Raw genomic sequence first — 17107 nt, 5'->3', positions numbered from 1 at the left:
GATTGCCTCACGACTGCGCGCTTTTCTTTCGTCTGGGTTTTGAACTTTTATAACAGAAAATTGCAGGTTCATTCAAACGATTCTCACGAAGTCTGTTGTCTGTTGCATGACTGATGTGTGTGAGCTCAGAGCTCGCTCGAGCAGCTTCTTTCACTGGTCCGATCCGATAAATGGTCAGTGCGGCTTTTCTAGCTTAATTCTAATGATTTCGTCAAACTTTCACATTTCACCAGACATTTTTATTAACTTTAAGTAATACTTGTCTGAAAAGTTTTTCAGATAATCTTTTAATGTATTAATGCTGGCGAAAAAACAGGAATAGCATTCATTTACAATCGATCTGATTCTCTGGGGGAAACAAACGGACTAAAGGGAATTAAAACTTTTTTAACATATAAAAAAATAATAATTAACGTATCAGACACATTACTTAATGTTATAACAGTTATATACATCATACGATTATATTAACAGTTATTTACCTTTCATAATCATGCAGGCTGCCACTGATGTCGCTGACTGGACCGTTAAAATTTGAACGGAGTGAAGCGGGAAACATATTTAACCCAACAGTTGGGATATAATTAAAATAACCCAACGACGAAAAAAAAAAATTGACCCAACAAATTTTAAGATAACCCAACACATTGACCCAATATGTGTAACCCAACGGTTAGGTTAAAAAAACAACCCAATGTTTTTTACTGTGTATATTTAAGCATTACAACAATGCTAGCTACATAGTACAGAGTAGAACTATAGTAGGGATGTGTATGAGATACTGGAAACGTTCCCTCGGAAGAGAGCACAAAAATGAATGAAACAGTGAAACAGAATGTTTTCATGAATCCAGCCCCCGGGTGAACACAAACCCTCAGAATATCACCATCGACTCTCCCCAACCCTTTTCAAAATTATTGTCAGAATGACTGATTGTTTTCTGCTTTTTCCTAAATACACCAAATGATGTGCTGTCATCTCCAGCCCTCATATGGTTCATATTTCATGCCCTTGATTGATGGCATTTCACCTTGTTATTCTTGTAGTCATGACAAATCTTTTCTATTGACTTAAGAACTTTGATTTACACAAGCCTTTTCATTATTAAATAGGCCTCTTTTATACTAGTTGTATACAGCTACTTGTTGGACATTGTTGGTTCATTGCAGTTTGGACACAGGATACTTTTTGTTTAGTGTTATCATCCATTTATGATCTAAGGGGGATTGTGTTTGTTTGTATAGACTTTAACCTTTGGATAAAAAGTTTCAACTGTTCTTTAAGTCATTGAGATACACAGTATGTGTTTTTTTGATCAGATAATGTGAGATGAAAGAGAGAGATAAAGTGAGATTTTTTTTTTTTTAAGTCAAATTAAACTAAAAACTCACTGGCAAAGAAAAACACACTTAAATAATTTACACTCCTGTTCAAAAGATTTATGTTTTTGAAAGAAGTCTCTCATTTTCTTACCAAGGCTGCATTTATTTGATCAAAATAAAGTAAAACAGTAATATTATCAAAATGTATTACAATTAAAACAAAAAACTGTTTACTATTTCAGTATTTTAATATTGTAATTTATTCCTGTGATGAAAAGCTACATTTTCACCAGCCTTTATGCAAGTCTTAAATGTCACATGATTCTTCAGAAATCATGTTACACTTAATTCAATACATCCCTTAATATCACCCAAAACGGAAGACTGGTGAACTAATGAGCTAAAATTGACAATGATACATATATTTTATTTATATAATGTTTTTCCTGGTTACATAACCATTTATGAGTCATAGGCTAGTATAATACCTTGAAATATTTCAAAACAATATATCTCAAATATATCGAAACACCAAAGCAAACAGGCAGGAGGGATTTGTCACCTCAGTGCAATCATACCTCTAATCCCTCAATCTTGAGGGTTATAACAGTGATATCAGCAGTGGACGATCATTTATTGACATACTTTTCCAAACAATTGCTTGCAGAGGCTGGATATGATGCTTTTGTCTAGAATTACCAATTAGTTCTGTGCTTAATATTTATATAGACAGATATTATAGCTTACTATTAAAGTAACACTTGCAGGTAATATTGAAATCATATAGATATACCTGAAAATATTTTTGTGCACATGTACTGAACTAGGATATGTGTTTTTGTGACAGTGAGACAGAGAGAACTGCATGAATATGGCTGTGTTTATCTGCTTAATGCATATATGAAATAATTTTCTAAATTCTGGAATATAACTTAGTGGCCTGCATGATGTAAGCATTCTTCTGTTTATGTGTGATCGCTCCATGCATGTTCATACACACACACACGCACATGCACACACACATGCTGAATTGAAGGCTTCTCCCACACAGTCCTCTCCATTTTCCTTTCATCTCCCATCACATCCCCAACATCCTGCCAAGCCTTGTCATTTCCATACTGGCTTCCTGTCAACGTGTGTCATTCTTAGTTTTCCCCCACCATGCCATCTGCCAGACATAGTTCCCCATCCTAAGTGAAACCGGCTCCCATTGAAAAAAGATGCCCTGAACATTTCCTGTCATGCTGCCCAGCCTGTGAGTCAACATACTGCCTTTAAAGAATGTGTATCGCCCGTCAACATGGCACAGATCTGTAGCTATTTCCTGTTTCACCTGCACTTTAAGGTGTTGAAAGATTTTCTTTCTGATTTAAGATTTTCTTTTTGTTCACACAGAACACATTAATTATCACATAGCAACACCCTGGCAACCACCCAGAACACCACATCATCGTGTCGGCGTGTTTTGTGCAGGAAAGCACTCACATTTTCATCAGAATATCTAAAAATCCAGTTCATTCACACAAAAGAGCTCTATGCATAGCTAATGCAAAGTTAGATTGAAGAAAAAGAGATTTATCCTCTTTGAAGTGCATTTCAACTTCTACTGCTCTCTAAAGACACAAACAGGCCTTGTAACAGCAAGAAGGCGGCAAACAAAAGGGATGATGGGAGATAATGTTTGGCTCTGCATGTTTTCTTCAGGCAGTCACAGCATTTGGTTTAAATATATCTTAAAAATATCCATTTCTTGTTTTATTAGAGCTCTCTTGCTGCATCCCAGATAAGAGAGGAAACATTTGAAATGGTTTCCACTCTCATCAAATCATGTAACAAACCAGATTTAATTGCATTGTGTCTATAATAAGGTGAATGATCTAAGGTCTTTATGTGCCATACTGAAGTGTTCTCCTGCTTTATTTGCGAGGAGTTTTGTCTGTCTGTCTCCCTCTTAAAAGTCCTCTTTCTTTTTTTGCTTTCACACTCTCCCTCTTTCAAACATTTTCAGTTCACTTTCAAACACCCTCGCACAGCTCCACTTGGCTTCTTCTAGAAACGAGCACTCTCTACCCATCCTGGGCTTCGTTTAGACATCTGTTCACTGCATCTTCTTTTTTAAGGGCCTGATGTTTAACATAATTTACTGAATCCCTGATCGCTGATTTATTTGTATTTTTTGTTTGTTTGTTTTGATCTCATATTCAGGCTAACAAAATAACAAACTTTGGTAAAAAAATTAAATAAAATAAGCTAATGTATAAAGTTTCTTTTGTTAACAACATTTAGTAATACATTTTACACATTTGTGTCTGTTATCATTAATAACAATCAATATGATGTAAAACAACAATGTAAAAATGTATTGCTAATTGATTCATTTTAGCTAATGCATTATCTAACATTAACAAATGAGACCTTATTACCAATTATGCATTTTAATAATAAATAATAAAAATAATACTTATAAAAAAAACTAAACCATTAGCTTGTAACATCTGCATTATGCTAATCATTTCAGACAAATAGCAATGAATTTGAGTAGATGTAAGCTGATGTAATCTGTAATGTGCCTTATTTAAATAGAAAGAGGGCGTGTTTGAGATGAAAAATAATAAAAATGATGTAATTCAAATACTCAGATGTTCTACAAACCCGATTCCAAAAAAGTTGGGACACTGTACAAATTGTAAATAAAAACAGAATGCAATGATGTGGAAGTTTTAAATTTCAATATTTTATTCAGAATACAACATAGATGACATATCAAATGTTTAAACTGAGAAAATGTATAATTTTAAGGGAAAAATAAGTTGATTTTAAATTTCATGGCATCAACACATCTTAAAAAAGTTGGGACAAGGCCATGTTTACCACTGTGTGGCATCCCCTCTTCTTTTTATAACAGTTTGCAAACGTCTGGGGACTGAGGAGACAAATTGCTCAAGTTTAGGAATAGGAATGTTGTCCGATTCTTGTCTTATACAGGCTTCTAGTTGCTCAACTGTCTTAGGTCTTCTTTGTCGCATCTTCCTCTTTATGATGCGCCAAATGTTTTCTATGGGTGAAAGATCTGGACTGCAGGCTGGCCATTTCAGTACCCGGATCCTTCTTCTATGCAACTATGATATTGTAATTGATGCAGTATGTGGTCTGGGATTGTCATGTTGGAAAATGCAAGATCTTCCCTGAAAGAGACGACGTCTGGATGGGAGCATATGTTGTTCTAGAACTTGGATATACCTTTCAGCATTGATGGTGTCTTTCCAAATGTGTAAGCTGCCCATGCCACACGCACTCATGCAACCGCATACCATCAGAGATGCAGGCTTCTGAACTGAGCTCTGATAACAACTTGGGTTTTCCTTGTCCTCTTTAGCCCGGATGACATGGCGTCCCAGTTTTCCAAAAAGAACTAAAATTTTGATTCGTCTGACCACAGAACAGTTTTCTACTTTGCCACAGTCCATTTTAAATGAGCCTTGGCCCAGAGAAAATGGCTGCGCTTCTGGATCATGTTTAGATATGGCTTCTTTTTTGACCTATAGAGTTTTAGCCGGCAACGGTTGGATTATGTTCACCGACAATGTAATGTTAATTTTGTCAGATGAGACGAGACTAAATATGTTCGTCAACTACCTTTTTTTTCATGACTAAGATGAGAAGAGGACAAGACTGCACCATTGGCCAAAAACGCTGACTAAGACTAAATTAACATGCATTATTGTTAATGAAAAAAGACGAGATGAAATTTTTTGGTATAAAATAAAAACTAAAATAAAATCTCTCTTTATTTTCATCTACAATCATCTTTGCTTTTTCATCAGCTGTTACACCTTTAAAATATTCAGAACGAGTTTGCGGCTTCGCGCTGTTGCTCAAGTTACAGGTCTCATACTCCTGTTGCTGCCAGTCTGTGGCTGCAACACGAAACTGCTGAATACATAACACCCAAAGCGAACACGAGTGACGAACGACGACATGCTAGGTCGAAGGAAGAGGCTCGATATTTGGCCGCATTTTAAGTACAATGATAATGACAAAAAGTCAGAATTTGTCATCATAACTGATGGGAAACACTGTGGACAAATAATTTCGGGGAAAAACACCAACAATCTTAAACGACATCTAAAGGCTAACCACCCACACAACCAGTTAAGTTAACCCTTAATTAACGTCTCATAAGCTAATGCTGATTTTAGGCATCTACGCTGTAAATCAACCAGTTAGCTATGGTGTTTTGGCACATTAAGCAGGTTATATATATTTTATGTTAACTTACTTATTTTACCCCGACGCGAAGCGGTTCCCGCTTATTGCATTGCTACCTACCCACTCTTTTATTGTACATGACAGCTTATGTCCCGATGACCGGTCTTTGCATTATGATTAAAAGCAGTATCAAACAGTATCATGACTAAAACTAGACTAAAATTAAAAGACTTTTATTCAACTAAAACTTGACTAAGATACCTTGAGTTTTCTTTTGACTAAAACTAGACTAGAATGATGAGACTTTTAGTTGACTAACACTTGACTAACAAAAAAAGATATGTGAATGACTATATATGACTAAAACTAACAAGGACATTTGGCACAAGACTAAGACTAAATTAAAAATAGGTGAGAAATTAACACTACGACAATGCTTTCTGGAAGTATTCCTGAGCCCATGTTGTGATTTCCATTACAGTAGCTTTCCTGTATGTGATGCAGTGCCGTCTAAGGGCCCAAAGATCACGGGCATCCAGTATGGTTTTCCGGCCTTGACCCTTACGTACAGAGATTGTTCCAGATTCTCTGAATCTTTGGATGATATTATGCACTGCAAATGATGATAACTTCAAACTCTTTGCAATTCTTCTCTGAGAAACTGCTTTCTGATATTGCTCCACTATTTTTCGCCACAGCATTGGGGGAATTGGTGATCCTCTGCCCATCTGGACTTCTGAGAGACACTGCCACTCTGAGAGGCTCTTTTTATACCCAATCATGTTGCCAATTGATCTAATAAGTTGCAAATGGTCCTCCAGCTGTTCCTTGTATGTACATTTAACTTTACCGGCCTCTTATTGCTACCTGTCCCAACTATTTTGGAATGTGTAGCTCTCATGAAATCCATTTCAAAATGTCTCACTTTCAACATTTGGTATGTTATCTATATTCTATTGTGAATAAAATATAATTTTATGAGATTTGTAAATTATTCCATTCCTTTTTTACTTTGTACAGTGTCCCAACTTTTTTGGAATCGGGTTTGTATTTAGCATCTGGTTAAACTCAATTGCAGGTGGTTGATGAATAAGACTGAGGTCAACTGTTTAGAGAATATGCCACTGAATGTTGTTTGCACTGGCATAGCTAATGAAATTTCTGAAAAATGGAATGTCTCTACTGTCCTGTTGCTTTAAGGATGGCAGAATTGAGTTAATTTGTATTACATTATTAGTCAGTCTGATGATTAATGAATGATCTATATCACTTACACAACCCTTACTTACATGCTCATCCTTTAACACCATGGTTTTAGTCTCTTCTCATATTAACTCACTCACAAACTCAAAGACTGTGCCTCTCTCTCTCTCTCTCTCTCTCTCTCCCTCTCTCTCTCTCTCTCTCTCTCTCTCTCTCTGTGGGTGTGCTTCTTTTTATGACGGTTGTATCAGTGCCTCTCTCCCTCTCTCTCTCACTCTCACTCACTTTCAAGGCTATAATCAGCAGTGTGTGGGGGCCATCCCCATACTTCTCCCAGGGATCTAGGGGCCAGTGAAAGAGCTTTGTGTTTTAGAAAGAAAGAGAAGGAATGAGAGAGAGACCTGTGCATTCAGCTTGGTAATTATGTTGCCAAAGTGCCACTGTCTAAATTGCCTGCTGTCTGCATTTTACTTTTTTTCCATGCTCTGTTTTTAGATAGAGACGAGGTGGAAAAATGGCAAAACAACAAGTGTCTCTATGTCTTTTTTGTTTTCTGTTGTTATAGCACATCAGTGTTTTGATGTAATGCAAAAAAAAAAAAAAAACATATATAGAAGTCCATCTCAGCTGCCTAAACTATCAGATTTGGCAGCAACACTACAAACTCCATTCATGTTATGTCTTGCCCTTGGCACAGAAGATTTGTTCAAAGACACTTAGATTCGATCTTGGACCTGGAGGCAAAAACTACAATGGCCCTGAAGGGAACAACACAATGACATTTTGGTTTAAAAACAAACACAACAGCAACAACTTTCTTTTGTTCTTGTTTGTATTGTTCTCTGAAATGTGCCAAAATAAGAAGCAGAAGTATCTTATGCTCACCAAGGCTGCATTTATTTGATCAAAAATAAAAATAAAAATATTGTGAGATGTTCTAAAGCTCTGTTTTCAGAAGCCGTTCTTCAGTGTCACATGATCCTTCTGAAATCATTCTAATATGCTGATTCAGAGCTCAAGAAACATTTCTTATTAATATCATTGTATTTAATTTTTTCAGGTTAGAAAAAAAAACACTATACCAAATCTACCTGACGAGTGGAAACCAGCTGGGGCCACCATAGAGAAACATACAGTTCAGTTGCATACAGTTCCACCAGCTTGCTCTGCTAGATACTCTTCAAATTGTTGTTTGGCCAAAACAGTTGTTGAGTTTCCACATTTTCATGAATACAACATGCATGGAGTAGAGCTTCTGCAGCTAGAATCATTTGTAAATATTTCAGGCTAATGTTTGTTTTTAAACTGTATCTTTCAGAGGGGTTTGGTTAACATGCACACACTCATGTGTTATTTATATAAGGAATAGCATATCACAGACTACACAAAAATAATAGGGTTAGCAAATTATACACCCTGTCCTCCAGCTAGTGATAAGTAGAAACCATTCTGGCTGAAAAACAGCCACTGTCAAATGCTTCATGCATATTCCCGGAGGTAAAAATAAACAAAAACATTTGCCAATAGATGATAATGACAAATATAAGTTTATGTTGGTCTTGCATACATGCATGTGTGTAAACATTTGGAGTAATTCAGTTTTACACTAAAATGTGATATTCTCCCACGTCGGGCATGTGATTATTCATTGCTGGCATGCCATGTGTGGATGTAATCACCCTAATCTGCAATTTACATCACTTCTTCTATCCATCTATACTCAAGGTAGAGTATTCACCTGTGTATACTAATTATGCAAAATCCACATGCAAAGTGCCAATTATATCTATTATGGTAGATACGTGCACACTGCTCAGTGTGTGTGAGTGCTGTTTACATGTATGTGTGTGAATATCTTAGCTCTCAAATGTCCCCATAAGTATAGTAAAACCTAAAATCAGCAGTCAACAGTACCCACAAGGAAAACAGATTAATAAACATATGATAATATCTTAATGAAAATGTAAAACTGCAGAAAAATTCCTGTAAGGATTAAGGTAAAGAAGACTTAATTGGCTCGATATCAAAAACATATTTGTCAATGGAAAGTACCCACCAAGATATCAAGATTGTATGTGTGTGCTGCGTTTGAGTTAAGACTGCGTTTGATCTTATTCAACAGTTGAGAGAGACTTCAGATCTGTCCAAGTTCTGTCTATTAGAGTCTCTGAACAACAGTTGCACTCTGAATCAACTAGTGTGTTGTTAAAAATATTTGAAGCACTAGAACTGACTGACAACAGTAACTAACCTCAGTTGCATATTAGTATGATTTCTGAAGGATCATGTGACACTGAAGACTGAAAAAAATCGATACTGAATGTAAATCATATTCGAATATATATTAAAATAAAAAATGTTTATTTTAAATTCTTATAATATTTCACAATATCACTGTTTTATAGTGAGTGACGTGGTAGTCAGTGGCAATCATAACATGGTGAATGGTATCCTATTCCAAACATAAGTCAGTCACCAGCAACCTTACTGCTGACACACCCACTGCTGCTTGTACATGCATTGAGCACCATCATGAAGGCCTGGTGTCAATTAGATGTGTGTGCTAATGGGAGCAGGTGTAAAAGTTCTTGGAGCTCATAGTCACACTTGTAAACAGTAGTGGCCTATGAGTAGTTGAAATCAGCTGTGATCTGAGTGCCAGCTGTTCTTGCAAGTTGCTGTCTGACTGAGCAGATCTATTTAGAATCTGTACTTGTCAACTTGTGAGACTGGGAAAGACCTGTTGGACAGAGCAGTGCAGCTGTCAAATCTATTTATCAGGGTTTCAGAGGGCAAGTAAAAATACTTTTCATTTACAATTTACACTATGGAAAGAAAATGCATTGGATTCCTCTGGTGGCAGTTGTAATGGCAGGTACTCAGAATATTAATCTAAATCTTTAATCTCTCTCTCTTTTTGCTGTCAAATAACTGTATACATATAGCCACATGACAGGTAATTATAGGGAAACCTCTCCTTTGCTCTGCCAGAAATATTCAAGAGCAATGCTACAGCTCGGAGGGCAGTGTGAGATGTGAAAAATGTCCTTCAACGACAACTGTACAGGCCAGCCTCCCCAAAATATCCTCCCCAATAATTATGTCTAAAATTAGCATAACTGTTACTTGTAATTGTATATCAAAAAATCATGACAAATGAGTACAGTCCAATAAAACCTTTTAATAATCATACATACAAACAAAACCGGACAGTGAGCTGAGGGAAACTGAGGGCTTTAATACATGGGGAGCATAGTCAGGGAGAAACAGAACAGGTGTTGGAACTAATCAATCAAAAAACATGGAAACTAACTTGAGGGGAAAACAGGAGCCAAGGAAACAGACAGTCAACAATAAAGCAAAACAAAATCAGGGTATAATCCTGATAATAGCTCAGTATGGCCAGTTGTATTACTAACTCAACCTTCGGGTAGTGGGGCGCAGATCATGAGACCACCACAGAGCACTATTTACTGTACATAACAGCAGAAATGAGGTGATAACATTGATATTACTGTAGTAATTCAAATTAGACACAGCTGAATTTGATCCAAACGAGATACACATTTAGATTTTTTTGCAGTTTCACTTCCTGAAAATAGCCAGTTTGTAATAAAAGCCATTTATTTTGGCAGTGTAACTCATTGTTTTGCATGACTTTGATTTATCTTTGGCATGAAGAACAGCAGGATGGTGAAAATGTGCAGTGGTTCAACATAAGACCTCTATTCAGTCTAAGTTAAAGCCTGTTGTAAATACTATATATTTCGGTGTTTAATGTTGTCACATTTATAAATTTATAAAGAGAAACAAATTAGAATGGGATATTTTGGCTTGTGCTGTGAATGCAACAGTAAGAAAGAAAATCTCACCCTATCCAGGTTTGTCCTCCAGAATGTCAAATACTAAGCCTTTCACCTTTGCAGAGTTTATAAACGAACACTATCTGAAAAGCATACATTTGAATGCCAATGCAACTACTCTTGCTATAGATACAATGGAGTTAGACAAGTCATTGCAAATTAGCATTTGTCATGAAAAAACTCGTGTTAATCACAACAAAAAAACAAAAGCAAATGCAGGCTGAATGAAAAGACTAACTTTATACGTCACCGCACAACGCTGACAGGTGTCTGGCAACACCTGATTGTATATAAAATCTGCATTCAACAGAGTTTAGTGCATGCCAATTGCAGACATACATACTGTATAAACCTGCAGGACTGTCTGGCAGAAAGATTTTCTGAGATTTCTGTTTTATGTCTTAGCTGCTTTGAGATCTGTACATGTGGAAGGTTTCAAAAACGCATTACATTTGGCTTAACGAACAGTAATGGGAAATCATTAACCTTTATGAAAGCAGGTAATGATTATTAAGAATATTTATTCATTTAGAATTTGCTGTTGCAGTATTCTTTTTGCGACTGCAGCATACTTTTAATTGTCTCTATATAAAAGAGCTTCAGTTTTAGTTCCAAAAGGGCTTTATCAAAGTTCTTATGACTGACACACCACTTTACGCAATATTCTTTTCTCAGTTCTTTTGATGGTACATCACTGTTTGCATCTCAGTGCTGCTCTAGATACTGCAGAGCTTGACTTTTTGGTATGAGTTTTTAGTATGTGGAGGTTGTATATCCTTCAGCTCTCATGCTGCTTCATTTAGCTCAAACAAACTCTAAGATGTCATAATCAATCAAACATCCCTTATCTTCCTACAACCTTATAGTTATTCAAGACTGTCTGTTCCTCTACTCCCATTCTTAAAGGAAGTGTGCTCATAAACCCACACACATATAGCACTTTCGTAGTGACTAATTGGTTTATACCATCTCAGTTGAATCCAGTTCCGATGTAAACTGGAGAATTGGAGCTCTGGCTACCATGCCCTTGTTCTCTGTACCTGATTCACACAAGACACAAACTCACACACACCACACTCTACCATGAAATAGTTCAGCATTTATGCGAAGTTGCTATTGGTAGTCTTGTTATTTTATTCATCAAGGTCCCTGTGGTTCCTTAAGTCCTGTAGCAAGATATCTGCTTAGCAGAGGCTGTTTAAATGAAGCATTTCCAAGATCTGAGATCTCTTCTTGCTTATCTGTTCTGACTTCTCTTGCACTGAAGTATCCAGAAACACTCATGCAACTTTATTCTTCAGGTAATGGAGTTAAACTAATGCAAATGCAATTTTTATCTGCACAAGCATTACATTATTTTGAGTTACCAAAAATGACAAAATAGTCCCTAACATTCCTGTATCATCAGTCTGACATAAATAAAACAATTTACTGGTAAATCCTAATTTGGTACATTACTACTGTTTATAAATGCACTAGAATGATCTTGAATGAATTCCATAACAGTTCTTTTTATGAAGCTCACTATAAAAGTTTTGCTATAGTGTACAATTTTAGTCTTTAAAGGCTTCCCCAGTCACTGCTCCACTCAGATCATGAATTGAGGCTTCATACTAGCTTAATGTCAGTTATGCTTTCTTTGAAGCATTTATCAGTAATGCATGAAGCTCATTACTGAAGAATATGTGCACACATATCATACATACTGCCAAAATGTATACCTTGAATGCAAGTCATTTTATGTAAACCTGTCTGTCAAATCCATAAATGGACACATCTCGTTGAGAAGCAGTTCAGTACATGCTGTGAAAATCTTGCCCATTTTACTTGCCATTTTTGCAGCCTGTCATACAGATTAATGCAACTTTCATCATGTTAGGGTCGGGGACCCCAGTCTAGTTGGATATTCAAAATTGAAAATGTATATAATCTTGTATTAGATGCCTAAGCATAGCCCCCAGGCCAAGCCTCCGGTTGTATACACAGTAGGCTAGCTTGTGAGTTGTGTTGTCAAAGTAAAGCTTTTCATCTAAAATTCAAGGGAAATTAAATGTATTTTGTAAAATTAATAAAGTCAAAGAGGGAGAAAAGCCACAGGCAGGGTAGCGGAGATAAAGTAATCATTAAAATTAGTCTATGTGAAACCATACTGAGCAAGCAGCAGTATCTGCTAGTTGCTATGCTAATGCTTCTGTAAAGAGCAATTAACATGTTACATTGTCAGCTTAACTTTTATTCCCTTGTTTATGGGAAACAAGACTGAAAACATATAAACTGAAAGTGATGTGACATTCAGCCAAGTATGGTGACCCATACTCAGAATTCGTGCTCTGCATTTAACCCATCCAAAGTGCACACACACAGCAGTGAACACACACACAAACTGTAAAAACACACCTGGAGCAGTGTGCAGCCATTTATGCTGCTGCGCCCGGGGAGCAATTGGGGGTTCAGTGCCTTGCTCGATGGCACCTCAGTCATGATATTGCCAGCCCGAGATTCAAACCCACAACCCTAGGGTTAGGAGTCAAACTCTCTAACCACTAGGCCACAACTTCCCCATATAGAAAGATATAAGACACTTGCTTACAAAAGCAAAAGTGTTAAATATATATATATATATATATATATATATATATATATATATATATATATATATATATATATATATATATATATATATATTTGTTTTTATATAGTTAACGGAGCTAAACATATGATGGAAAATAGGTATACAAAATATATTATAAAATAAATGCATAAAACTGTATTTATTTTAAATGATTGGCCTATTGACATAAAGTACAGTATTTGAGTTGGTACTGAAATAAAAGATTTAGGACTATCATCGCAAATATATCAGGAGACTTCAGTGGAAATCTCAATTTGCACTCCATATAATCTCAACAAGAAAAAAAAGACATATTACAGAGATTTGAAAGATGAGATATTTGCCATGTATGGTAACCCATACTCAGAATTGGTGCTCTGCATTTAACCTATCCAAGTGCACACACACAGCAGTGACAAATGAACACACCAAAAACACACTTGGAGCAGCCATAGATCCAGCACCCAGGGAGCAACTGGGGGTTTAGTGTCTTGCTCAAGGGCACTTCAGCCATGGGTATTGAGGGTGGAGGAAAGCACTGTTCATTCACCCCCCACCCCACAACTCCTGCAAGCACCAAGACTCAAACCGGCAACCTTCTGGTAGCTAGTCCAAGTCTCTAACCATTAGGCCACAGCTGCCCCATTCTCACATGTGATTGTTTTTCTGTAGCTTGAGGCACTTTGACTGAGTGGATTAAACCATAAAAATAAGTGAACTATTAAACATTATGCACCCATTATATTTTTAATTTGTAAAGCAAACTCATTAAATGATAAACTTTGGTAATATATCTTGTCTAGCCATAAAAGAACATTCAGTAGAGTTTTACAACCATAAGTGCAGTGTTTGAAACATAATTGAAAAAGTAGTGTATGCAATTCATAGTTCAGATTAGTGGTGCAGCATCAAGTAATCTCATTAAAAAAATATGTAGGAAATAAAATAAGAAAGAGTAAAAAGACAGACATAGTGAACCGAACAGAAGTGTTGTCGAAACATTAATTCCAGCCTCTCTTCTATTACTTGTGTCAGTTTTAACCATCTGTTGTGGCATATATCTCTCTATTCAATCGCAGAGAGATTTGCTGACCACTTTAGGTGAGAGTGTTTTGTCCATCTGAGGGGACCAACCTTAATCACCCTCATCTTGTATTTTACATTGGTAATTTCATCACAGCAACAGCAGGTACATTTATTAAGAGTCATATGGAAGTGGTGGTTAGTAGGATTTGCATCATTCATTACAGAGTAACGAGAATAAACAGGAAGTTGCAGCCAGGGAAAGAAGGGGCTTTAGCTGAGAAAAGCAGAGAAAACATGAGTCAATCACATATACTGACTACAACAATGCAGATGTAGCACTGCTCATGTACATAACACATCACAAATAGACACATTTCAATAGTTTAAATAGTTTATCTACTGTGATACCAGCCCGACTGATTTACACCTTTGTTTGTACTGACAGTCAGTGACTGCTACCTACCAACTAAATAAGTAAATGTGAACATAGAAAAAAATATTATAATAATTTAAAAAGCAATGAAACATCTGGAACCAAATAGTTGAAGAACTGAATAGAAAATGCCCCCCCCCCCCTTTGGACTAGGACATGAAATACAGATAATATATATATATTTTTTATTAATTGTAACAATATTACAATACACAAGTCCCTATAACAATCTTGGCTGTACATAATATTTGTATGTGTGTAGGTATTTGTATTATTATTACTATTAATAATAATAAATAATAGTAATAATAATACAAATACCCACACCTATATTACACACACACACACACGTTTGTTTTTTGTGAAAAGTGGGTTCATCCCATAGGCGTAATGGTTTTTATACTGTACAAACTGTATATTCTATCGCCCTACACCAACCCTACACCTAACCCTTACCCTCACAGGAAACTTTGTGCATTTTTACTTTCTATATACTTCTGTATGTTTTATAAGCGTTTTGAAAAATGGGGACATGGGTTATGTCCTCATAAGTCACCTTGTAGTACCTGTGTCATACCCATGTCATTATACAGAGTTGTGTCCTGATATGTCACAAAAACAAGAGCACACACACACACACACACACACACACACACACACACACACACACACACACACACACACACACATAATTAATATATTATTTTATATACATTCATTCATTTATTATTTACCTATTTTATATATTTTTTTTATTTTAAATATATATATATATATATATATATATATATATTACACTTTATACAGAACAATTATCTTTAAAAGTATTGTTCTTCTGGATTATTTGCCAAAATGTAATAATAATAATAAAAATAAATAAATAAGTAAAGCAAAGTCCTTTTAGGACATGTTTGCTACCATCACTTGTAATGCCCTCTCCACCATTTCTTCATACCCGGTCTTCTTTCTTGAAAACTGTTCTGCTGACTTCTTTGTGTTGTTGTCTTGAGGATGTGATTAGTAGCTTTTCTCTCCCACTTAATCCACTTGAAAGTGATTCTGCAGCTCACTGCTTTTTTTTAAATGAAATTGAAATGAAATATGAAACACATAGAGAGAGGGGGAGAGGGGCGCCCACCAGCTGATGGATCAATATTTGCACCTCAGCTCGAAGCAATAAATATTCAAGTGGTGAGACTATGAGTATGACTTCGTAGCCCTAAGAGATGATTTAATGACTGCTGATGAATAAAGGCACTGCATTCCATTCTCTTTTTGATGTTTGATATGCCATTTTTAATCTTTCTTTTCTCTCTTTTGATGATGAAAAGCCATGCTTCAGAATACGTGCAGGCTGAAGTCAATGCATGTTTGAGCTTGTATTGAGTTTACAAGTGAAATGTGTAAAATAATGCTGGGCTTTAGATTCAGTGCTTGTTCTTGTTTCGTCATTCACACATTCAGATCTGAATCATGTTATTTTGACTCTACTTGCCTCTTTCTGCTTTAAAAAAATAAAATAAAATCTTGCGAATTGCAAAATGAATTTGATTTATAACACACTGCAGCCTCCACATCTAATAAAGTGAACAAGGATGATAAATGGAATGTGATCCATTTTAGGAAACCGCTATAAAAATGGTTACACAAAGTAATTCTGTATTGATTTGTAAATTTTTTAACTACTGTACACAGTGGCCCTTAAAATTATTCCAAAAATGTATTCATTGCATTAATAATAATGAAAGAGAAACATACAAAATTATATTTAATTATAATTAAGAATACATTTTAAGTTTTAGAAGATAAAACAACAGATATAGTGCTAAAATGAAGAAAACAAGTATCTGGACATGTTTTGCTTTAAAAAAATAAAGTTCGTTCTGAGAAAATGTCTTTGGCATTTTCTAATGCATTCATACTTTGGGGGGCTATTGTATACAAATTTGATACACTCTAGCCTTACTTCATATATGATATTTTGAGTTAAACCACAGAAATATCAAACATGGAGTGTACAAATAAACCAAACATACATTCACTTAATGCCTTTATAAACAGTGTAAAACATTACATAGAGTGCAAACCAAAATGTTTATAATAAGTATTCATTGAAATCTCATCACAACAGTGTATATAAAGGCTACTATCTTCACTCCTGTCACATTCATTCAAAGGTCAGAGTGCAGTAGACAAAACAGATTCTCAGTTGGTTTGTGGAAAGCTTTTAAAGGTATCTTAAAGCATTGTTGAGAGGGTGTGTGAATTGTTCTGGCCTCAAGTGAGTCTGGGCTGAGTCTGATAACAGAGCTGGACAAAATATGGATTGCACAAGGGATTTCTGTCATATTATTTATGTTTCATTGGATTAAAATTGTAGTCAATAACTCTTTTATTCTGAGCTTTTGTTGAATATACTGAGTGTAGAAACTCAAATAAC

General features: G+C 35.7%; 1 protein-coding gene across 1 annotated transcript in view; it reads left to right on the top strand.

Annotated features, from left to right (window-relative positions):
• LOC132152958 (potassium voltage-gated channel subfamily H member 3-like) overlaps positions 1 to 17107 on the top strand; it is a 108530-nt gene that overhangs the window by 55864 nt on the left and 35559 nt on the right. The window lies entirely within an intron of this gene.

Source organism: Carassius carassius, chromosome 11 (assembly GCF_963082965.1).
Source record: "Carassius carassius chromosome 11, fCarCar2.1, whole genome shotgun sequence".
NCBI classification, from domain to species: domain Eukaryota; kingdom Metazoa; phylum Chordata; class Actinopteri; order Cypriniformes; family Cyprinidae; genus Carassius; species Carassius carassius.
Note: the sequence above shows the minus strand (reverse complement) of the source record. Positions and strands in the feature narration are given on the sequence as shown.